The sequence below is a fragment of the Thermobia domestica genome, chromosome 4 (genome assembly GCF_964235325.1).
Source record: "Thermobia domestica chromosome 4, izTheDome1.hap1.1, whole genome shotgun sequence".
NCBI lineage: Eukaryota > Metazoa > Arthropoda > Insecta > Zygentoma > Lepismatidae > Thermobia > Thermobia domestica.
Window position 1 is genome coordinate 25,483,935 of NC_137457.1, and position 26,578 is coordinate 25,510,512.

The 26,578-nt window shown below is 35.7% G+C and overlaps 1 long non-coding RNA gene across 1 annotated transcript; it reads right to left on the bottom strand.

The window, feature by feature from the left end:
• Positions 1-10,713: 10,713 nt before the first annotated feature.
• LOC145683782 (uncharacterized) lies at positions 10,714-25,720 on the bottom strand. Its single transcript, XR_014131178.1, has 2 exons — positions 25,137-25,720; positions 10,714-19,565 (listed from the first exon to the last, which is right to left on the bottom strand). It is a non-coding gene; the product is annotated as an uncharacterized LOC145683782 (long non-coding RNA).
• Between the last annotated feature and the right edge of the window lie 858 nt (positions 25,721-26,578).

Sequence of the window (26,578 nt, forward strand, 5' to 3'; positions counted from 1 at the left end):
TGAGATATGGATTTCCAGGTTCTGTTACACAACGGAGCTTCTTATTTCGTGTCAGATTTCTTCACCCAGTTTTTATATTCTTATGGTATTCAGGATGTTAGATTATCCCCTTATAACCCGTCGCCGAATAAAACTGAAGGGACTTTAAGGTCAGTGAAGAACTTAATTCGTGCGTATGTTGACAAATTACAGAGAAAATGGGCCCAATTGTTAACTAAAATCGCGTTCACTATCAACATTATCATGAACGAAACAACTAGGTTTTCGCCTAGTGAAATTTATATGGGGGAAAATTTTATCACCCATTAGATATCAAATGGTTGCTAGATCTTGAAATTCTTGATGATGATCAGAATAAGGAAGAGAAGTTTGCTACCATAAGTAATAATATTCATAATGCTTGGAAACGAGTGAGAAAATCTATTCACAGAAACATATCCTAGTTAATATACATATCGGAGATCTTGTGTTAGTTAAAAGAATGATGAAATTGTCTGTAGAAAAACACTTTAACCCCAAAATATCGCCTGCTTGGGATGGCCCTTTTGTTGTACTGAGCAAACCAACTCAGAATACGGTTTGGCTAGAAAATATAGAGAATCCTGCTATTATATTGAAGAGACATGTAAGTTTTTGTAAGCCATATAATGTACCACAAAATCAAGTTCCAAATGTTTAAAAACGGCTTAAAAATCCCTTAACTGGATTAGATTTTGTAGTTAAAATTATTGTTTTGTATATAATAATGTTTGAATTCTTGTTGTGTTTGTTTAATTTTATTTTTCTTGCAGGAAATCCTTTACGTGACTTAGGAACTAGGAGAGGTAGTAGAGCTAGTCATCATCATCATCTGTGTACGTTGAGTTGTTATTTGTAATGGATTTCAATTTTTTGGAAAAATTTGTAAGAGAATTAACCATATATTTGGAAGATAATTAGTAATGTACAATAGCTTTTATTATTCTCCTATTGTTTATTTATTGTTTTTGGAAAGGAGAAATTCGTAGCCCCCCGGGGGGATTTGTGTTGCGTGCCTTCAGTTACCTATTGCTGGAAGTTCTCATACTTCCCGCTACATGGCGCTAGTTGTGCCTGTTCACTCCTCGGGAGTGTGCAACAAGCAAACTTTATAATGTTCTAGGTAACCACCTTGGGTGTTGTTCTAACGGAATTTGCTGCGACAGGATAATATGGAGGAGTGAAATGGAATTGTGTTAATATGGGACGATTGAGTGAGAATTACCTTTGGTTTGGTTTAAAGATTTCTGGCAAAACTAACCACTAAATATAATTTTTTAAACTGGTTTTGAGACAAAGAGAGAAAAAGAATGCAATGGAAAATGAATGATTTGTATTTGTTTGTATGGTAGTTTTAAGTAATATTAGAATACTACTATAATTCTGTTTCTTCATTCATATTGTCTTGCTTTTCCAAAAGGAGGAAAAAATAAGAATAAAAATTTGACGAGGCCATGTCTTTGGATTTAACAGCTGCATATGAGCTGAGTTTGCTGTTTGCTAACTTACTGGAAATATTTTTTCTCTTAACTTCTAAATTAAAGGCAGCAAATCTCAAAAATAAGCATGCTAGAACATTAGTAGCTTTATTATTGAGTGAGTTTTCTGAAAGTATTCCCTTATTGTTCTTTGGACTGGGGGATTTTATACTTTTCGTTACCTGTCAAACAAAACATGAAAAAAAAAGTTAAAAGCTATTTGTTACCTCCTATTGAGATTTGATTAACAGACTTAAGTGAATCCGAATGCTATTTAAACTTGTTGTATGTTACATGTTATTGCATTTAATTTTCTTATAATAAAGACATATATATATATATATATATATATATATATATATATATATATATATATATATATATATATATATATATATATATGGGAAAATGGGCTTTTTCTAATTGCTACTGTAACTGGTAACCTGCTGTACAGCAAACAAACATACACGGTCACACGACGTGTGTCCTTTAATTGTCAGTGCTGGTTGTTTGTATAGAATAATTTTGGATTAATTTTTAATTCTAAATACTTCAGGGTACAAAACAACGACTACTGAAGGTTTCTGGAGGCGTATATTATATATGTGTGTTTATTACCAAACAGATCTTAGACAGTTCTCATGTAGGGCCATAGTGACTCAATGGTAAATGTCGTGCCGGACCTGTGGAAATGTGAGTAGAGGCAAAATCCCAAAAGTTCGCACAGGGGCGGCTCGGCAAAAATAAAAGAGTGGAGCAAAGTCGTTGGTCTCTTAACACTAATGAAAAGCACTTAGAGTTCTTCAAGGTTCGAACTGAAACTCTCTCGGATTCCCTTTTGCTGTTTATTTCCAATAATATTTGACTATCTACAAAGTTATTTACAGATCGGTGGTGTTTTACAGAAATCTCACAATACTACGTAGGGATCCGAAAAACTGGCGAGGTAACACACACTACCACGAACTGTTAAAATAAATTTGGGGTTTAATTGCTTTGCAGCAGATTAGTACGGTCTTAATGTGAACCTGTATAAACTTGGTACGGACTTCAAATGCACTGTGTATGGGTAACGTATGAACTACGTATGAACTACGTATGAACTACAACAGAGGAAGGACTTAGTGCCCCTCAACAAACGCGATTCAGCCGGCAGCAATTTCGGATTGCAACTGAATGACGGTTTTCGCACTCCAAGTGGTTTTGTTAAAGCCTTATCTTTATCCACGTGTTGCCATCACCAGTTTTGGGGATGTACATCGAGATTTTGAGGGCGCGTGTGGCCAACGGTCAGTTGGCCCAAGCGCCCTGGACACATGATCATTGAACGTGAGCAACGTGATTGCCGTCCTAATTTTGTAAACCCGGGGTGACCAAGGGGGCCCCGAGGTCCTTTGGTTGACGCCAGCATGGTGCTTCTAGAAGCAGAAAGACATTTAGCTTGTCAACAGACAAGGAACTAACGGTAATTTATTACTTTATTTATTTCGTTTATTAAAGAATTGTAAAGAAATAAGCCGATATGGTTGGTGTTTTTGGGTTACGAAAATAAATGAATGCCTCATATATGATTTTAGTATCAGAATTCTGGCACGTGTATACTGATCTTTGCATCATCTCACATCATGATGCGTATTAGGAAGAAAAGAAAAGAACAAAAACAAATGAAGTAATTTTGATTAGCGAAACTCAATATCATTTGGCCTATGACCTGTCCTTCTTTAATATTGATATGTTGTTGCTCGCGTTGAATGACTTAACTAAATCTTTCATTCAAAGAAAAATCTCTATTGCAATATATGACTACCTAAAGAAAGACACGAAAAATGAAAAAAATAAAAAAGTCACCTGCTCCTTTCTTTAGTTGTACCCACACAGGTGAGAAGCTGGGGGGTGCGACACCTCCCTTCTTATTAAAAAAAATGAGAAGCACTTTTTTAAATGTACAACAAACATGTTTACTTATCGATCCATGGCATTTGTTACTAACGGCTTCTTATTCTAGACAATACCTTTCGAGGTTTGGCGCTGGGTTTTGTACCTGTGGTCGCTACCTCCAAATCGGTCACACTACCTTGAGTTCCTAATTCAGACATAGAAATGGGAGTGAGATTAGTTTCTTCTTGCTATGTATGTATCCTATTTATAATCATAGGTTTAAAACATATACTCTTGCAACAATTTTCTTCATTATTACACCAATTATAAATTGATTTAAGACATTTACTTCGTTTGCAACAACACAATATTATTAAGAGTATTACGATTGCAGAACCAATATAAGCGAAAATTGATAAACCTTGAATTTTACTGGCGTGAGTTAACTTCCATTCTTGATCGGCAATTGCTTTATCAATCTCGTCTATTTTATGAGATGCAAATCTTAAATCGTTTAGATTATTAATTACGTGTTTAACAGGTAGGTTTAATTCTATATCATATATTGTAATTTGTTGACCATGAATTTCGCCACAGTCACAGCTTAAATTTACGTTTGGAATTACATCCTTGTTTGTAATGTTTAGTTCGTATGTGTTTTGAGATTGAATTCATGTTCTAACCCCATTATCCTTTACAATTTTTCCTGTTGTGGACTTACATACAACCATTCATTATTGTCTAGTTGCGTCCATAATGTTTCAATTAAATGTATAATCCTCTTGTTGCAATCTTCGGGTATTGAGCGTGTATACTGTAACAGTTACGCTTCACATTCGTCGTGAACATGGATAGATAATATTGGAAATGATTGTTTACACACATACCATTTGTTTTCTAATCTTTTACATCTCTCGAACTCCTGATTAGTTAATTTTGCATAATATTGTTTGGTGGTATCTATTATTAAATAGTCCTTTTTCTGGTTGGATGAACATAAACTTATTTGTTGCAATTTTTATTTTAATAGGTAGTGGCAACACACGATAAATGTCATAATTTATGTGTTCAGTTAATGGTAGACTGATTACATAGCCTAAAATGTTTTGGTGACAAAATACTTCAAGATCTATAATTTGTAAGAGAAGGTAGCCATTTGAAACACTTAACGGGAATGGAGGGGAGAGACCTTGTGGTAAATTTTGAATATCAGTACGAAAATGGTTAAAGATTTCGGCTGGCGAAATAATGTGTGGTTGAAGAATTCCTTTTTGAGCATTAATAATTGCCTGTAAAATTGTTTCAAAATCGGATCGGATATCTTTCAATACCCGATCGATTTTTTGTATATGTTCATTAAGGGTAACTTTCATATCAAGAGAGATAATTATGAACAAGCTTTTTGTCGCGTTTATTGATTTCTGAGGTTAAATAATCTAATCCCTTCTTTAATTCATTTTCATTTTCCTAAATTTTAAATATGGTATTATTAACTGTTTGTAAACTACTTTTGACGACTACCATTTGTTCTTTAGATAGCTTTAGAAAGTCTGCTTGTTCTTGCTCCAATTTCTGGATGTGCTCAGTATAATATCGAGCATCATCCTCGTCAAGGGTACCAAACAACGTTTTGCTAATGGCCCCGACGATATTAAGGATGCCACGTTTTCTTCTTTCCTCACGTCTGTTCCGTAATTTGTTTAATCAGAAATTGCGTGTCTCTAATGGCTCTTACCTTCTGACTTACCCCGTTTTCTAAAGTGGAGATGCAACCCGTCTTATTACCTTTTACCAAATTATGTTCACACATCGCTTCTGTGCGTTTAATGTACATCAACACTAGATCGAAATTTTTATCTAACCTAGTTAAATTTACATACGTTACCAAGCGCCATTTTGTATTGTACAATTCTGCTAGTCCTTTGTACTCATAGTTTAGGACTGTCTTAAAATTTTTCAAATCGGACATTTACCCCCATACATATATAAAGAGTGGCAAGTAGTACAATGAACATCATAATTTTCTTCATCTGGAAGAGAAAGAATAAATTTTAATAATACAGTTTCAATCTATTGGCGTGAACCTTCATTGCCTTACTACGCTTAGTTTCAATAATAGTTTACTCCATCGACCTTTTGGACCTTGTATGGTCCAATCCATTGAGAGGACAATTTCTTAGATCTACCCCTTCGGACTGTTTCGTCAAACAATAGTACTGAATCACCTTCCTTAAAAATAGTTTCATATGCGGTCTTGTCATAGTGTACCTTATTCTTTTCTTTTGATTGTACTAAATTTCCTTTGGCTAATTGAAAGGCCTGTTGGAGTTTTTCTTTTAATGTTTTCACAAAATCGTCATAGTTATAATTTGGCTCCGTCACTTTACCTTGCAGAATACCAGGGATATTCGGTGGGCGCCCAAACATGAGTTCATGGAGTGTGAAATTTGTCGCCGAATGTTTTGTAGTGTTAATTGCAAACACGGCATACGGCAACCAAATGTCCCAATCTAATTGATTTTCTGAAACAAAGTGTCTCAAAATTTGAATAAGATTTTGATGCATTTTTTCTATGGAACCGTTACTTTGGGGATGATAAGCAGTTGTGTATATCTTATCTATTCTGAGTAATTTGCAAGTTTTTACAAATACTTGGCTGAGAAAATTAGTTCCTCTATCAGTAAGGAGTATTGAGGGGATTCCAAATTTCAAAATTATTTCTTCTACAAACGCCTTGCTAACGGTATCCGCATCTTGTTGTTGAATAGGTATGGCGACCACATATTTTGACAGATCGTCCTGAAAGGTAAGAATGTATCGGTTGCCTAGGGTAGTGGGTGTAAGCGGCCCGACTAATTCCATTGTGCATCGTTCAAAAACGTGTTCCGGGGTCGTTGTAATTTGCATTGGCATTTTTGTTTTATGATACGTGATTTTATTCTTTTGGCATGAATCACATTTTTGAATGTTTTTCAACATCTAATCGCAAATTTGGCCAATCATTTAAGGTATAGTTATTCAATTCTAAGTGTTGCCTAATTTTATCTATTGTTCTTTTAACACCAGGGTGTCCTGCTAGGGGAGAATCATGAAACTCTTTTAAGATGTGATCTTTTATATCTTGACTTATTGACTTATTTTCAATTGTGAGAATTCTACTGAGGGCATCGGCATGGCAGTTCTTTTTACCTGGCCGGTACCTAATTTCGTAATCAAACTCCTCCAATTTAATGCGCCAACGCATCAATCTAGAACTGGGATATTTAACATGTAAAATCCATACTAAGGGTCTATGGTCAGTATATATTATAGTCTTTCTCCCTAGAATATAAGGTCGAAATTTTTGGCAAGCCCATACTACGGCTAGTAATTCCTTCTCTGATGTACTGTAATTTTGTTCCGCGTTATTCAGCGCGCGAGAAATATACGCTATCGGTCTATCATCTTTGCCATCTTCTGTATCACTCTGACTTAGGATAGCTCCAATCGCGGTCCCTGATGCGTCACTACTAATTTGGAAGGGTTTAGTAAAGTCCGGATGGCGTAACACTGGATAAGATGTTAATTTAGTTTTTAGTTCCTCAAAAGCCTGCTGTTGTTTATCTGTCCACTCAAATTTTGCGTCCTTCTTGAGCAACAAATGTAAAGGTCGTGCGATTTTACTAAAGTTAGGAATAAATTTCCTATAGTATCCGCACAAGGATACATAACTTTTCACTTGTTTGATGGTTTTTGGGACCGGGTAGTCCGTTATTTTTTCCACTAACCTACGGTCGGGAAGAATTCCATCGGCTGAAATAATGTGACCTAAGTATACGACTTCTTTTCTTAAGAATTCACATTTGGTTGGCTGCAACTGAATGTTATGTTCCCTAAATCGTTCAAAAACCTCAATTAGCCTCTGATTATGGTCCTCTAAAGTGGGACTATATAAAAGTACATCATCTAAGTACACCAGACATTTTATACCTACAAGACCTGCTAGAACTGTATTCATTAACCTTTGAAAGGTACTTGGTGCACCTTTAAGTCCGAATATCATTCGATTAAATTCCCAGTGACCGTCAGCTGCTGTGATGGCTGTCATAGATCTGTCAGATTCCCTTACTTCGCATTGCAAATATCCATTTGCCGCATCTAGAGTCGTAAAATATTTGGTCTTATCTAGCTGATCTAGGATGTCAGAAATGTTTGGAAGTGGATAACTGTCCCCTACCGTTATCTGATTTAATTTTCGCAAATCTGCCACCAGCCTCCAACGGGGTTTGCCAGTAGCATCAGGTTTTTAGGGACCATTAAAACTGGAAAATTCCAGGGACTCCTACTTGGGCGTATAATGCCATCGTTTAGCATTTGATGTATTTGAGTTTTTATTTCTTCCTTGTGTATTTCGGGAATTCTGTAATTCTTTTGAGTTACCACAGTGTGGGCATGCTCTGGGAGTAACTGTATAATGTGTTCGGTTGTTTTAGTACAAGTTAAGCTATCACCTGGCAGAAAAAATATAGCATGAAAATTAAAACAAATATCAAGGAGGCTTTGTTTTTCCTCAGAACTTAAGTGTTCTAGTCTTAATACTTCTAAAAGTTTTTGTGTTCTTTCTTTCTGAGAAGTGAGACGGGGAGGAGTAGAGTTACTCTCATCTTGAGTAATGACCTTGATTTGTTTACTTTCTACGTTTTCTGGAAGTGGTTCTAAAACTAAAGGTTGGACAGTTAAATTTACAGGTACCTCATTGGTATTCAAAATACGTGCTATGAATTTGTTATTTTTAGCAACCGTGATAGCTTCATCAAGGATTACGTTATCAGCTAGCTCTTGTTTGTTCACTATACAAATTCCGTGATTATAGGTGGGAAGTTCAACTATTTGTTCGCACCTTCCTGGTATTTCAAGGGTTAATATTAAGTGATTGTTACGCTTATAATTCAGAGTGCAATTGTGCAAGATTAAAAAGTCTACGCCAATGATTCCACTATAAGGTGAAGGTATGGTAACCTCGTTTGAGACTACATGAAAGTCATGGTTAAATTTATTTCCATCTAATTCTAAGGTTAATGGAATACTTCTGAGGGTGTAAAAAGCTGTCTTCTCAATTCCTTGTATTCGTGTTTTCGTATTGGGATTCACTGAATGGAGTAACTGAGTGTTCAATTCACTTTTCTTGATTAAGCTAAGTTGCGACCCAGAATCAGGAAGAAAATTTAATGTTTGGTCAAGTTCGCAAATTCTTATTTTCAAACAGTTAAGGTGGCCCAACTCATTATTGCAACCGAGAAGGTCAATGGGTTGCCGCATTGCCTCCTCTACTGAGTTTCCCTGCCTGGCAACATTCCTGCTCGCTTGACCTTGGTCTGTAATCTCCTTGGAGCAATTACGCGACGGACAAGTTCCACAGGTGGGACAACCTTGTGCGGCACCTATATGCCTGGATGCGCTAACACTCGAGAATCCAGAACAGTGGCCGCTATTACCTTTACAGTGTGCACACTTAACTTCGACTGAGTGGTTGCAACCCAAGGTCCTTTGTTTAGGAAATTTACGCCTAAATCTACTCTTGCCGCCGTCAGTAGTAGTGGCTTGTACCACCTTTACCTGAGCCGTTGTAGGCTCACGCCCCTTACGCAAGTAACATTTTGCGGCCCTGTGGCCCTGTTTTCCGCAATTAAAACAAACAATTTTTGATTTATCTGCCTTTATTGTTTTGCTGGATGAAGTGGATTTATCTGATTTACTCAATTTTTCTTTCTGGGAGAGTATATAACTCTCTTCCTCCAAAGCAATCTCTACAGCTTTACTCAAAGTAGTTTGGTCGTCTCCTTTACTTCTGACAATAGTTTGGATCCTATCATTAGCTAACCCTTGTATCAAACTGGCTTTTGATAAGTGTTCAATTAGTGAGATTGCTCCAGCAATTTCTTCATCGTCTAACACTCTGTTTGCAGCTTCCTTCAAATCTGACTGAAGGGAGTCGACCCGCGAGCCCCAGGAAGCTGTTGTCTCTGTTTTACCTTGCAGGGCATTGAACAAAGCGCATGCATAGAAATCTAACGTCCGACGGACGGCGTAATTTTCTTCTAGAATAGCCTTAACTTGGTCCCAGCTTTCCGCGGTATTACGGACCAGTAACTTGACCTTTGCCTCACCAGTTATTTTTGCTTTTACAAACTTAAGTAACATATTATGCTGTGCTGGGTCTACTAACTTAAATGCTGTGTCTACGTTATCAATAAATTCCTTTAATTTTCGTTTATCGCCACTAAAGGGTTCAGTGATTAATTTTATAGCTTCATGTACTGTACAATAATCATTAAGTTCGCCGTCAGCTGCCATGGTTTACAAGATATTTGAATCTATTAATTCAAATTTAGTTAACTAAAACAAAAATTTTGCAAATTGAACACAAATAAATTTTGCAAAAGCTTATTATTTGCAGATGTACGTAATTACTAAGATTTCGTGCAAGAAAATTTTGAATAGAAAACTTAACACTTACGTTGCTGTAGCACTAGGATGTTGGAACCACTAGCTCGAGGTACTGATGATCCTTACTGGAACTTTACACAAATTACTCCTTTCACTGGTTAAAACAGAAAATAGAGGTTTTCGTCAAAATGGTGACCTCGGAGACGGGGTGCGATATCCAGGGCCTCCTGCGGCCAATGTGGAAACCGGAACTGGAAAACCTTGGTTGTTGGTGCGTGGTGACCAAACTCAGCCTCTGTGCGTGAAATCGGCGATGTGTCGGTCAAATGTTGTGGGACTATCGTATATCCAAAAGACCAAACGGCTAGACTCCTGGCTCGGCTTTTACCACCAGTGGCGAATTCGGAGGTGTTGCAGAAAAGTATTTCCTCGTCCTCGCAGTAGGTCTCAAGTCCAAATCCTGCGTCTGGATCGTGGAGACAGGGATTGTCTGGGTGGAAGTCTATGAGAACCTCGTCGTCAATATGAATAGTTTTCTCCTCTTCGCACAATGGTTCCAGTAGAGGTTTCATCCGGGGTATAAAATGGTTAAATTTCCTTTTCTCCTTTTCTTGCGTACACTACTGCCTCTGTTGTACTTATACTTAGCGTTTGTCGAGAGCACTTGGCACAATTACACACTTCACTGTCAACTGTCAGTCACTACACTTCACTTGAAGGCACTGAAAGATGGAGAGTTATTATTCGATGTTCTATGATGAATCACTATGTGCTTCGAGACCACCCCACACCTGACACAAAAAAGTTTTGTATGTCGTGCCGGACCTGTGGAAATGTGAGTAGAGGCAAAATCCCAAAAGTTCGCACAGGGGCGGCTCGGCAAAAATAAAAGAGTGGAGCAAAGTCGTTGGTCTCTTAACACTAATGAAAAGCACTTAGAGTTCTTCAAGGTTCGAACTGAAACTCTCTCGGATTCCCTTTTGCTGTTTATTTCCAATAATATTTGACTATCTACAAAGTTATTTACAGATCGGTGGTGTTTTACAGAAATCTCACAATACTACGTAGGGATCCGAAAAACTGGCGAGGTAACACACACTACCACGAACTGTTAAAATAAATTTGGGGTTTAATTGCTTTGCAGCAGATTAGTACGGTCTTAATGTGAACCTGTATAAACTTGGTACGGACTTCAAATGCACTGTGTATGGGTAACGTATGAACTACGTATGAACTACGTATGAACTACAACAGAGGAAGGACTTAGTGCCCCTCAACAAACGCGATTCAGCCGGCAGCAATTTCGGATTGCAACTGAATGACGGTTTTCGCACTCCAAGTGGTTTTGTTAAAGCCTTATCTTTATCCACGTGTTGCCATCACCAGTTTTGGGGATGTACATCGAGATTTTGAGGGCGCGTGTGGCCAACGGTCAGTTGGCCCAAGCGCCCTGGACACATGATCATTCAACGTGAGCAACGTGATTGCCGTCCTAATTTTGTAAACCCGGGGTGACCAAGGGGGCCCCGAGGTCCTTTGGTTGACGCCAGCATGGTGCTTCTAGAAGCAGAAAGACATTTAGCTTGTCAACAGACAAGGAACTAACGGTAATTTATTACTTTATTTATTTCGTTTATTAAAGAATTGTAAAGAAATAAGCCGATATGGTTGGTGTTTTTGGGTTACGAAAATAAGTGAATGCTTCATATATGATTTTAGTATCAGAATTCTGGCACGTGTGTACTGATCTTTGCATCATCTCACATCATGATGCATATTAGGAAGAAAAGAAAAGAACAAAAACAAATGAAGTAATTTTGATTAGCGAAACTCAATATCATTTGGCCTATGACCTGTCCTTCTTTAATATTGATATGTTGTTGCTCGCGTTGAATGACTTAACTAAATCTTTCATTCAAAGAAAAATCTCTATTGCAATATACGACTACCTGAAGAAAGACACGAAAAATGAAAAAAATAAAAAAGTCACCTGCTCCTTTCTTTAGTTGTACCCACACAGGTGAGAAGCTGGGGGGTGCGACATAAAGTTCACATCTAGTGCTATGTGTCGTCAGTTCAATTCCTGCTCTTGCTACATGGGTTTTGTGGTGGACAAACTCCTTGTGTATGTTTTTTAAAGCTTTTCTCGTTTCCAACCACTGTCTTCATTCCGCCAATTCTTCATTTGATCATGCGTCCCAATTGTACTAAAGTTGCCGAACGACTTATAAATTAAATTCCGATTTAAAGATTCCAATGAGGTATAAACGTATCATTGAAATAAATATGTAACACACTTTGAATACCGTCTTTCAATCTCGCGTTAATTTAGGAGTGTTCATATCTAACTGTATATATAATATCCAAAGTTGTTGACAAAATAAAACTTTTGAGATATATCTTCTTTTTCACCTCAACAGTAAGCTGGTGGGCATCCTGGACATTTTAAAGCTTTTCTCTCCCTTGGAAGTGCTGTTTTGAATTTCATTATCTCTTCATATTATCCCTTCAATATCCCTTCCAATATCCTCTTGTGCATTTTATCACTTTAGTTTTTTTTCTTCTTTATCTTCATTTTGCATGTTTCTTTTCAATTGGTCGCTCAAGTTCGAAAGTGCTTCCTGCATATGGTGTGTTATCAGCAAACTTTACTGTGCTGTAAACCTGGTTATATGATATATAGATTTATGAATTTTAATATTTACGGATTAAAAAGTCACAGAATAACTCCACAAATATAACTAAAAAGAAAAAGAATGCTCATAAATACATGCTAGCCTCATCTTACATATATATTACAGGCGCGGATCAAAAATGGGCTATAGCCCCCCTTGACGCTCAGGTATACGCTGGATAAAATGGGCTTCAATCCTGCTTTATTCTGGATAAAAGGGCAAACTATGGTTTACTTCTCCCTTGATCATATCCTGGATCCGCCACTTTATATATATATATATATATATATATATATATATATATATATATATATATACTAACTGGAATATCGTAACTAGTACTAAAAGTAGGCTTCTGAGTTTCCATTTTAGGAAACTTCGTTGTTGTAGCTGAACCACGTGTATGGCATCCCACTTCCTTTTACAGACTTTACAGAGGCCAGTGACGTTGCGGAATGGACGATGAGAGAAGCACTGGTTGACGAATCTGAAAACTTGTGAATTGAGGTAGCATCTGAACTCTTGAGCATTGTCAGAAAAGGGAATTGTCAAAACTCCATTTTCGTATTTCGTATGTCTATAAAGTACCAGTTATGTTCTCGCCGGTGGTTGGATGCTTTGTCTTGCTTTTGTTGAACTGGCTAAACGTATTCGAATCTCGTCCAGCGCATATAATGTTTTACCATTTATTTTCTCACTGTCTTCTAGCTTATATGGGATACTCGTACGGAAGATAAAAGGCAGCAAGTCCTATGCAACAAACCGGGTAGTTAACTTCTATTACTTTCAATTCATGTTTGTATATTTTACTCTCAGTGAAGGCAAATAATTTCAGTGTTATCACAGGATTGCAAAAATCTGCATTATTTTTTAACTAAGAAATAATGCATTTCAACAATAACAGAAAACTAGAAAAAAAACAAGTGAACTCACTCTTAGCTATTTGATCAGAGTACGTATGTGGTCTGGATGTCACGTAAAGCTGTAGATGCACGTCCCATAAAGCATCGATGCTGTAAAGAATTCTAAACTCCAATTATACAAACTACACTAGAATTCGTAGGTAAATTATTCAGCCAACGAAATAAGGAAGTTGGAGACATTAGAAAATCATAAATATATTACTTGACGGTTATCAGCTATTACGATAATTTAACTAGGAAACAATGTGTTGTTGAAAGCAATGAAAGTAATTTTAAATTTTTCATGATCCAATACAATAACTAACCATTCCCAATTGTAGAAACAATTGAAAGCCAATTTAATGTTGATGTATTCAAAATCTTTCTCGGTCAGATACGTGCAGCAGCCTTTTCAGGCTGGCTATGCTGAGTGAGGTTTTTCCAAGGTTTTGTTTATTTACAGCAGTCTATTTCCGCAATGATACCTAGCATATACATCACATACTTGAAAGACTATATGTATCCTAGAATTTTATATTCTTTTTGGAAAAATGCACCCTAAATTGGAAGGAAATATATCTTTTAATATAATAGTTAACAATTGTTTCTAGAATTCTATACAGGCTCAAAAAATATTTAAATACATTCTAAGAATCGTTAAATGGAACCAACAGTTCCTTTCAAAATATTTATTGGTTAATCGTAAAAATTTAAATATAGAAAGTGCGAAGATAGAAATGTTATTACACAGTAATGAGAACCAGGCTCTGACTTTTGAAGTTTATAATTTTTCAACAAATTAATAAAATATTTAACGTTTATAATTTTTCAACAAATTAGTAAAATATGTTTTGATTATCCACGATATTTCTCAATATGAAAAAGATCTTAATGTTTAATGTGCTGGACAATGCATTGCAATATTCCATGTTACCAAAAGTCGAACTGTGAACTTTGACTGTAAGAATTAACTTAAACTCAATGTAATCTCTCACCCTAGTAGCGACTCTATCTTTAATGCTTAAACATTGTCCAGTTTTATAATAAGAACTTTCTCCTTCTTCAGCCATTATTTCCTCACCTTCTCACACATTTTACTTAGCTTTCTGAGATATAATTGAATAGTTTCCCTCACACATTTTCAGTATTGAAAATTGATCGTGTAGTAATTTAACATTCGCTTCTAAATGTTAAGTGATTTTGTAAAACGTAAGCTTAAACTAAAACCACACTTTATTACTTCTAAATTGAAAATTTGACAATATTTCCTATGATGAATTGCAAATACCTTTATTCATGAGGCGAGGTTCAACCGTAGGCTGCACTGCTCCCTAACCTAACAAAGTACAAATAGAAATAATACAGAAATGTTACAAGGAATGATATAGAAATGAATTAGGAATATGTAAAGAGATCTTACACATACATATATAAAGACAATAAGCATATAGCGTTTAGTTGTCTACAAAATAATATATATATATGATTAAAAACAAGATAAAGAAAATTATAGTTAATCAGATACAGTAATACCTGTTCTCTATACTACAATATGCGCAGATAATTGGTTTACTTGCTGCAGTCCAAGGTGTAGGTACTGGAGCTAAGTTTCTGTAGATATAAAAGACGATTCTTTACCCTAAGTTTGAAGGTCGAGAATTCTTTGCACTTGGTTATATCGGGAGGTGATAAGTTCCAGGCTCTCGCAGCTGAAATGGAGAAAAATCACGCAGTTTTCTTTAGTGTATGCCGCGGGATGTCAAGCGTACGGGAACGTTTTCTCTCGTATGGGTGGATTTCATTTCGAAACGTCAGCCTAATTTTAACATAAAAGGGGCTATTATTGTGTGCGACCTTATGTATTTGGCAGTACAGATGCAACAAACGCCTCCTTGACATTGTTAGAATATTGTCTTGATTTAGTAAGGGCAGTATATGTTCAGATTTTCGGGTGTTATAAATAAATCTCGTGCAGGCATTTTGAACTTTTTGAATTGATATTGCTAAGGATTTTGTAATGGTAAATATAGAGAATCGCAATATTTGAATAGTGGAAAAATAAGCGTGTTCATTAAATGGTTTTATGTTCTGATTTAGATAATAATTTATACAATAATCTGAGAATTGATATTGATTTATTATATACAATAGATATATGTCGCTTCAAGTTTAACTCATTGCTGATACATTTTGCTTCTTACATATAGCTACTACAAATGCTTCCTTTCGTGTTACTGACACTTACTTCTTAAATTATTTATTAATACGCGGTGGGATTATAGCCTTTGAACAGTAGGAATTGTCAGGGCTGGAACACACGTCGCCTCTGGTGTTTCGAAGTTCCCGAGTCAAGATGTTCTCTGATGGGATGTGCTTTTTTTGGAGAGGAATTAGATTGTGTTGAATATACCGTAGTGAAGATCAACACAATTACGTCCCACCAGTGAGCCGAGTTGAGACATTGATCTCTCGCGAGTCAGGCCTGCCCCAACAGCTCGCTTATGGGTGGCGATAGAGCCACAAATTTAGGTACCCACTGAAACCAAAGTCTACTGAAATAATAAACACAAGACAAGGGCAATGTCTGGTGATCCCTTTACTATTAGCAATGACTTCATTATGGTTTATTTTATGTGAATCATCGCTCCGTTTATCACAGAAACGACAACACTGTTGGAAATAGGAGTTGGCAACACTGGACGCGGTTTGCAGTTCAGCTGCTAGAAGTACTAGAGATTGTGCGGGCAAGGTGTGCTTGTAGCTATTATTTTGTTGTGACAAGTGAAATAATCTGTCTGGTGTGAACAGCTGTAAAATAAAAGGTCTCATTCCCCCAAAGAGTAGAACTTTCATTTTTATATCTGGCGACCATGACAGGACAAAATAGACATGGAGGAAATGAGAAAATCAGTGTCAAGTTTTAAGACCAATATTCACTAAATTGCATACGAACTGTTTAGAACACTCCAGCGCAGAAATCAAAAACGAAAGTAAAATTAGCGGTACATTTCAAGTGGTAGAAGAAATATACGTAAAAAGTAAGGTAGATGACAAGATAATGGCATTCGCAATAAGCGAAATTAGAATGAGAAAGAGTTACTAGAAGAAGCAGAGCAACCAGATAAGTATTCTTTAAAATTTTGCCAAATATTAAAAAACTCGGCTGCATTGGGTGCATGTAAAACGAACGATAGTAGTAGTAGCACGAGTGGTGAAAGAAACTTTAAATTCTAAGAAATTGAGATTAAAAAATTAATGGGAACTTGAGAAACTGGCTCTTGGTCGCAGTTTGTACGCATAGATCAAGATAAACGGATTCTTAATGTAGATAAATTGCAACATCTCATTTAAGCCAAATACCGAATACGCGTGCATGTCAGTTTGTAATAAGTCTTCCCCTATGTGAATATAAAAATCCCAGTTACTCAATGTTTGAAAGTACGTTTTGGTCGTGCGTCATTTACGTAGCCAGTTTGTTCAATAGTTTCAACTGTTTGATTACAAATGTTTAAGATATTATCGATGTAATGATTTCCTACACACGTCGGGTCTTTTTTTTTTTTTTAAAAAAAAACGATATCTACTTCTGACTGATTTTTGCCTCTTGTGAGTAACATTACTGACATTGAAATTTTTAGCACGAAAGCCAACAAAAATATTTGATTGTTATTTTGGTAGTCAATTAGCTTTCTGACAAACTATCTTTCTCATAAAGAGCAGAAATTTCTTCATCACAATTAAGTTCAAAAATCAAAATCTCGCAAACGAGTCCACTTTTACACACAAATTTTTATTTAGGTTACCCGATTGAATTGGTTCTATTAGAATGCTTAGAAGCTTCTATAAATATAAATGAAATATAATTTTTGAACCGGACTTAAGATACTTTAATTAAATCTGCTATTAATATCGTCGCATACTCTCTAAACTTCTGACATATCGATCCAATGCTAAATTCACGAATGTTCTAAGTTCGACTTTTCGTTAAGCATTTTAATATTCAATTCCCCCCCCCCCCCGAAGAATCAGTATATAAACTAAGATACATGTTTTAGGAATTGACGATAACTTCTAACATACTCATATTTCACAAATGGGACTTTAGCATTAAAATCTGCCTGCCTCAAATAACATAAAACTCCACTTAGGTGAGAATCGCAAAAATTGGCACATTCGCGGTTTTTGCATTGGGCCGACGGTATATGATGTATCTCACCTGTATGAGTTACCATGGTTAAGGTTCCACTAAATATATTTTAAGTTTTGAAATGTTACTTTTCAAACTATAGATATTAATATACAAACTGCTTAACCTGATTTTTCAACAGAATTTTCCCACACTTTTCAGCACGAGTAAGCAATTAATTCCGTGTAACTCATGAATTACAAATAATAATTTTCTTCATATTTGGCCGGTATAATTTTTACTTGTGTGAATTATAACGTGTGAATTATAGTGTGTTAATTATTCCCCACTTTGACATTTCACTAAATTATTTTAATATTAGTCATGTGTGTTTCCACTAGTCTGTCACAAAATTTTAGCTTTCATTAAACTCAGTTCTATATGATATTTCTAAGTATGAATTACTTTGAATGTAGTATGAGCTGTCTAAGTAAATGAGACTTATCAAGATGTCTTCGTACAATATTGACATCTGTAAGATTTTTTTAATTCTATACTAAACACAAGCGTTGCCAGAATGTTTACTTTCTTCATCTTTCCGCAATATTTTTGTGTATGATGCTCCGTTTCTTTATGCATTATTTTCTTGAAAAATGTAATTTTTCAGTAAATTAATTTCAGCACGTTTTCACCTTCTCCTATGTTATCCCCGGCGGGAATATCTAACCCGGTTCCACGTTTATCAGTAGGTCCTATCTCATACACGCTTGCTGCTGAAAGGGTGGTGAAACTCAACATCAACTCAACTAAAGCTTCATTTCCTGTACCAATATGTCTTACCAGGTCTGAATTTTGAATAAATTATGTTTGAAACCTGAGTTTCTTACCTGTATGAATTAAGATTTGTATAAACAAGTTTTGGAACTGACAATCTTTCCATATCGTTAAGACCTGATTTCCCAACTGTGTTAAATCGCGTGAATGCAAATTTAATTTTTTTTTTACCCTCCTTTACACATTATTAACATATATTAGATTTTTCACTTTAATGTATTAACATGTTTTCGCAAACGTGGTTTTCATTATATTCTACTCCACAGATTTGAGGGTGGTCTTTGACCTTTATGTGATTGCATGTGCCTCTTCAAATATGTGATTTGACGAAACCCCTGTCCACATTCATGGCATGTGTGAGGCTTCTCACCTGTATGTATTAGCACGTGTCTTGACAAACTTGATTTTTCACGAAATCTTTTTCCACACACATGACACGTATGAGGCTTTTCTCTTGTGTGTATTAACACGTGTTTTGCCAAATTTGACTTATTAAATTCTTTCCCACAGCCTTCACATGTGAAACTTTTCACCTTTATGTACGAATAAGTGTCATGTCAAATTCGAAACTTGTCTAAATCCCTTTCCGCACTGTTGGCATGTGTGAGGATTTTCACCTCTATGTATTAACATATGGTTTGACAAACCTGATCTGTGACGAATAGCCAGACCACACTCAGGGCAGATATAAGGTTTTTCCCCTGTATGTAATAACATGTGTGTTCTTAAATCTTTTTTGTCAATAAATCCCTTTCCACAGTTATAGCATGTGTGAGGTTTTATACCTGTATGTATTAAAATGTGTTTTGCCAAACTACGAATTTTTCTAAATTCCTTTCCACATTGTTGGCATGAATGAGCTTTTTCATCTGCATGTATGAACATATGCGTTGCCAAAGTTGACTTTTGACGAAATCTTTTTCCACACTGTTTGCATGCGTGAGGTTTCTCTTTTGTGTGGATTAACATGTGATTTGTCAAAATTGATTTCTTATTAAATGTTTTTCCACAATCTTGACAAGTATGGTGTCTTCCACCAGTTTTTATTAACATGCCTTTAGCCGAACTTGGACTTGGTCCAACTTCCTTTGTATACTCTTGGCAAATATGACGTCTTCCAGATGTATGTATTAATGTACGATTTGTCAGTATAGAACTTTGAGTAAATCCCTTTTGACAATTTTGGTTCGTATCATGCTCTTCAAATACTGACTCGTACTTACTGAGCCTGTAACAAATTCAAGAAACAAGCAAAAAAAATCAAGATTAATGATATGAAACACCGAAAAATAAAAGAAAAGATCCAATTGCATGTAAAACAGATTATGAACGGGAAGAGACTTGTTTCTACTTATATTTGTGATTGCATCTTAATGTAACGACCTCTCAGGCAATCATTCGTTATATTTTGTGATAAACTGAAATATGACACTATTGTGATATTACATAAAACCTTTACAAATATGGAAACGAAAATTAACAAATGATTTCAATATCACATTTTCCAAGCAAGAAAATTTCCTTTATTTTATTACCACATTTATATATACGATGTCATACTTAACTCAGGCACATATCAAGGTAGCTATGTAATACTATAGAAAGACCTTATTATTATAGGTGATAAGGGAGGAATTATGTTACTGAAAAAGTTAATGTATTCTATCGCTGGTTTCTGTGCACTTAAATTTAGTAATTGCGGGAAGATGTTCGAATTACAACTAAAACTGTTTCTGTAATGGCAAAGAAACAAAGGAAGGCCTTAAAAATTCTTAAAATTTTGCACACATCATTTCAAGCAGTATGCGAGTATCTACTATTATTTTAATATCTTCGAAATTGTTTGATATATTAATTTTCATCCGTATTGTGTTCTTTACGACAATTGAAATATATCTACACGATTAAATGTGATATGCATCTAATCACTTTTCCAAAATAAATCCTTTTGAGAAATGGAAAATTTTCCATTCCTTGTCATTTTCCATATTTATAGGAAATACTTGAAAATATGATTGAAGAATTCAGCACTAAGGTAATGAGGATATGGAATGTTCCCTTCCTCTCCGTTGGGTTATAACTGTCCAGAATTTCCAAGTTTATTATGCTCTCACAACCTTAGTTTGTAACACAGAAATAAGAGTAATATCAAGTATATTCTCCTAGAACTTAGAATTAAAATTCGTAATAATATAATCTTATGCTATGCGAAGAAATCAAAATCAAATGGTTTTGCAACATTGCTATTACAGGCTATGTTAAACAATGTCCCCCAGATCTTATTTGCATCATGACAAACTTTAGTGCTAATTACTTTAAGATTTAAAAGGGCAAGTCAAGACAAATGCTCCAATTTCCATATTATAGAATGAAAGAAAATGGTATACATCACATTATAGAAGTAAGAAAGCTGAACTGTTTAGACAAAATTTTTAATATGTTGAGTGCCTACCTTTATTGAAATATACACAACAAAGAGAAGAGAAATAAAAATGTACATCAAAAATTATTGTCTCAGGTGTCTGTCTTGTTAGAGACAGAAAATTAAGCACACAAACTTATTATATAAGCACACTAGCAACAGAGTCAAACACCACACCACTCACAAATCACTGTAACACACTGCACGTGGCAACAAAGCACATCAACTACCCGCTAAACAGCAATGACCTCATTTCATTGGTTGGCTCACAACGTCACCTACACAACAAAACCAATAACACGTCTACTGGATTAAAACGTTCATGTGAGTGCTAGGAGAAAATACTTTAAAGGCCAACCAAGCGCACTGGTGGGAACTTTTGGCAAGATAAAACACACGTACCCTACTTAAAAGCAACTATAACAATACTGAACAAATTTGTAATATATAATGCACTAATTCAAACACTGGCAGTCGAATATTGAAAAAAAAAATTATGCACAACATTTTAAAATAAAAATATGACGTGAATAATTAAAGAGCAATGTTTTTTTATTCTCTGAATCTACTGTGGTACATTTGTCATAGACTAATTATTATTATTATTATTATTATTATTATAAGAGCAGCAAAATAAATATCAATGAGCAACATTTAGGCAAGCTGAGAAGTGTTCTAGACTTTCCTTGAGCTTGGTGTAATTAAATTTGTCACAAATCAGCTTAAAGGATCCCAAGACACATGTTTCCTTTCGGAGTTATAGGCTTTCGAAAATACGAAAAAAAATTACCTCTGAAAGTCCATAACTGCAAATCTATGGGGCCTCCTAAAGTCGGGTCAAAACTTCACTTAGAAACTAGTATGTTCCCTATCCAAAAATACATGTTACAGAATTCTAAGGTACTCATGGAACAATTTTTATAGGGGAAGGTTGGCTACGGCATATAATTTGATGTACTTACCAACTACTTCTATAAAAATTGTTGCAAAAGTACCGCAGGATTCTAAAACAGGGATACTTTGATAGTGCACACACTAGTTTTTAGGTGAAGTCTTGGCCCGACTACAGTAGATCCCACGGTTTATTCAACATATGGACCTTTTAACCGTTAACGAGTTTTCGTTAACATTTGGCTAAACATTTTTTGATCATGCCTACTGCGTCTGAAGAGTATTATTTTCAGGTATTGTCCATTGTGGTTATTTGTGTACAAGGTTTCCGCGATGGTAAAGTAGCTACTCACCCCTGGTGACAACTGGTGAACTTTACGCGAGAAGTAGTCTGTGGATGTGTTGTATTGCAAATAGTGCCAGAAGACGACAGAAAAGGTAGCGAACCGTTAAGGATTAAGTCCATTTCTTCATGTTTTCGGCAGCCTATAACGTCGAAAGAAAGCACTTGTGCAACCAGGTTGGGCTATACTTTTTCTCATCTTGGTATTAGGAATCACCTCTCAAACGTTGCCGGTGTTGTTTTGCAACACCCTGTATGCCTCTAGAGAGGGAGTATATTTCTGACACTTCCTTCTCCTCACTTAAGGTAAACCGAAAATTATATATACCTGCGGGTTCTTCGAAACTATGATGCCTTCGTGAAAACTACTTTGAAATACGCAAATTCTACAGTGTACATTTGTATGCCAAAGCAATCAATAAGCACATCTTCATTGGTGCAGATTCACTGTAAAATTTACAGAACAAATTTGTAATAATACTTTAATAGGCTAGTGTGTATGTTATCCACGGATTCGCCCACAAGGTGTCTAGTAACTGTTGAAAGCGAAATGAAATACAAGTATAAAGTCAATGTGCTAACTCATCACGCACAACCATAGAAATACCCGAGAGTTAAAGAATTCACATAAAGAAATTCACCTTACTAATGTGTTAAGTTACTTTGGAAAACAAATACACAAGCAATAAAAACAAATCGGGGTGTTACCTATTACGTCTTTATTAACGTACAAATACATGATTCAACATATAAGTAATTTTATACTGTATACATTGTTTTGCGATATCCCTGTTTATATGTATACTCATCGTCGATGACCTGCTTGCTACAAACTGACGCATTCCTTCGCTTCAGCTAGAGACAAATGTGCTGTGCTCTTGTCTTAATCAGATATCATTCGTACTTTTCAGTGGCCATATAGCACAAGTTGGTTAATGTCATTTGCACAATAGTTCTTTCCGTGTGTTTACATTGAAACCTTCCTAAAGTGAACCTATATGGAAAAATGCATGTCCACACCCTAAAAATGATTGGTGAAAATAAAATAAAAACCCTGAGAAAGATGAAAAGTGTGGCTGGGAGCATTCGAGCTAAATCACGGGTAAAATCACGAAAGTCCATATTATCTGTTCCAGTTTCGGATAACATATTTCAAGTTTGAATTTCGGAAATCTCCTTCACTCACGCTACCTATTTTTCTAACGAAGGCTCTATATATGAAACACTATTGTAGAGCACTCACAAAACTTTATAAGAGGTAATCAATTAAAAAAACTTGTCAATAGTTTATCGAGATACGAGCTACGTAAAATTTGTATGGATGGTATCGTTCACTTGTGTTGTTGCGTATAGCTAGTCTGTGGGTGTCCTCTACTTCAAACTGCAGATTGTTACGTGCAAGTTTACTTTTGACGCAACACACTAAACAATTGTTCAAAAAATATAACTTCTTCACTAATTTCCTTCTTATTGTCCTCTAAAGATTTCCGCTAGACGACACGAAAATATCTCATTTCGCATAGATAAAATTTTAGGAGCCTACTAGAATTACAGTAGAAAATTTAGTCGTTTCGCGATTTTTGTATGAATACGGTTTCCGAATGTATGGCATAAAAACTACAGCGCAAAACCCTAACCAACTTGTAATAGCCGGCCACTAGAAAGCACATATGCTATCTAACGGAGTCCGGGCAGAGCGGCAGAGATGGCAGGTATAAGCATGAACCGAGCGTGTTGAGTAGATGTGGTATTTGGCAATGATACCAGGTTCAATAGTACTTGTGACAGTTTTATACTAGTGACGTTCTACTTATAAAACACAGCTTCTCTACACTGTGCAGATATACAGCGCCAGTCGGAAAGAGCGGTGATGGTTTACTTTTGGCGCAGCACAATTTGGAAGATTTACAGGTAAAATTCAATACTCTGTATGAAAAGACATATTTGTACAGAACAAATTTCTGCAAGCGACAGAACTCAACACCAAGTAATACACAAGTATTTTGTGTTTACAAGTGTAGGGTTACTAGTGTAAAATACCTACAAGTTCTTTGCAAAGGGTAAAATAAGTGAGTGCATAAGAAATATGACTGTATTAGATACTACTTTTTACAGGCGGTGTATTTCTGTGCAGTGTACAGAAGTTATACAACTGTTTGTGCACTACAGGTTTACGTTTACAGGCGGAACGCTATTAGTATGAAACCATGAAAAGTGCTATTGAAACCCGTATCACTGCCAAAACACACTCATTTTCACTATCATACTATCGCTGAAACGCCTGCTCCCTTCGGACGAACCTCCTGCTAACGCTTGGGCCTTCCAGCTTCGCACTCCCCTCACTCGGTTAGATAGCATTCGTGTTTTTTAGTGGCCCCTACCAGAGGCTGTTTTGTGCTTTTCCTACTACAGTTTTTATACTACAGTTTTTATATATACATGCGGAAGCCGTATTATACTGAAATCGTAAAAAGCTGTAATTTTTCACCAATTGCTTATGATGCCCCTTTGAATTTTAGCTGTGCTATGCGAGATAGTTTCATATCGCCCAGTAAAAATCATTTAGGAAACATTAAGAGCGAAATTAGTGAAAGAATTTTAACTTTTGAACAATTATTTCGAATGTGTGCAAAAAATAAACCTGCAAGAAAAGAGCACCTAACGGAATCATCTTTCATACATAGTCACTTATTTTATCTGTCGAGAAGCACTTGTAACGAGTTTACACTAGTAACCACAGACTTGTAAACGTAAAATACAGCATTATTGCAATCTATTTAATTCTGTCATCTGTAGAAATTTGTTCTTTATATCTTTTCCCGCAAAATATTCAAAATGTATTTTACCTGTAAATCTTCTAAAATGTGATGCGCCAAAACTACACTAGCACAGATTACAAATTTACATCCGAGGTATTTTTCGTGCCTAACTACTTCTGGCGAAGTATTGATTTTTTACCTAAAAACTTGCAGTTTTACTATACAGACCCATAGTATAAGTAGTGATAGGAGTAGGAGTAGGGGTAGCAGTTACATTTTACAATCTATGGATCCGTATACTAAAATTGCACCCTATAAAATTTCCGAACGCATGTATTTGTATTATCAATCTGAACTAATTACTTATAGAAAATTTAACATTACCTTTCATGCCCATTTGAATTTAAACTTTTGGTTGTTGATTGTCCGTAGGCATTACAGTACGATGCACAAGTCTCTTCAACCACTGTTACTCTCAGTTTTTATATCACCTTCAAAATCAGGATCTTTTATTGCAAATTCTGATTTCACCGCATTCATGTTTAATTTCACATCCGAAGAATATATAGCTACATCCTTCTCAATTGTTTGCTTTCCTTCCGTTGCAGATAATATTAATTCTTTGTTGTCAGTCATCAGTTCGTATGTCCATCCTTTCCCTTCGAGTGGATCTTCTTGAAGGAATCCATCATCGATTTCTTCTTTGCACATAAATTCCAAGTTAACATACGTCTCACCAGCCATTATGACCTTACATTTAATACTAATTTACAACTGTGTTTGATACTTCCATTTTTATTTTATTCTGCCATTATTAATGAAATGACTTACAACATTCATAGAATCAACTTTATATTTGCAATCAAAAATACGATCAGATTTTAATAAAATACAGAATAACTGCAGTTTGAAAACATATTTCAACCTCTTCAGTTCTATCTAGTGTTGCCAACACTCGACGAGAGAAAATGGCTAAAATCAATAGCTAAAATGGCCACAAATGGCTAGAGAAAAAAGCATGCTTCCGCTCTGAAACAAAGATAAATAAATCCAATGCTAAAACAAAATTAAAGCAAAACTCACCTTACAAAAATAAAATATAACCTTCTTGTTCTTCTTCTTCTTCTTTAGGTTGAAGCGAAGCTTCTTTTGCATCTATTGTTTGTACTGGGCATGGGCGGATTAAAGGGGGGCGAGGGGGGCGATCGCCTTCCCCCCAAGAGCCCTCCAAAATATTAAAATTACACACACTGTTGCTTGTAGCTTACCGCCACGCGAACGAAAGTTTGGGATCGTTCTTGTGTTATTTCAAAAGAGGGTTAATTCTTTAAATTCTATTTAAAAATTGTGTCTGTCCAGCATGCCGATACTACGCTAACGATAACTCGAGTCATAATATCAGATAAATTACAGGAAGAAGGACGATTTTACTTGAGGCCATAACATCAGGAAAACTATCCATGGCTAGTTCTTTCCCATGAGAGGGGTCTTTTTCTTCTTTCTTTCTTTTCTTTTTTCTTTTTTTTTTTTAAATATTGCTCATTTTTTGCAACGGGTTTGGTTGAGGACTATCGAATAAACATGCCCTCCAAACTCTTTTGACTAAACCTTTGAAGAAATTCGCTACTTTCTACGGTATTTTAGAAACTCACAACAAGGCATAATAGTACATTAACGCTGTTGAGGTCGGAAAAACGTTTCTGAAAAACTAGTGGGAACCAGTGAAACTAGTCGAGAATCAAATCAACTCGTCAAGAAGACAAGTAATCCTAAATCGCAACAAACTGAAATTAATGTTGTAGAATGTGATATTCCTTGGAAGGCAA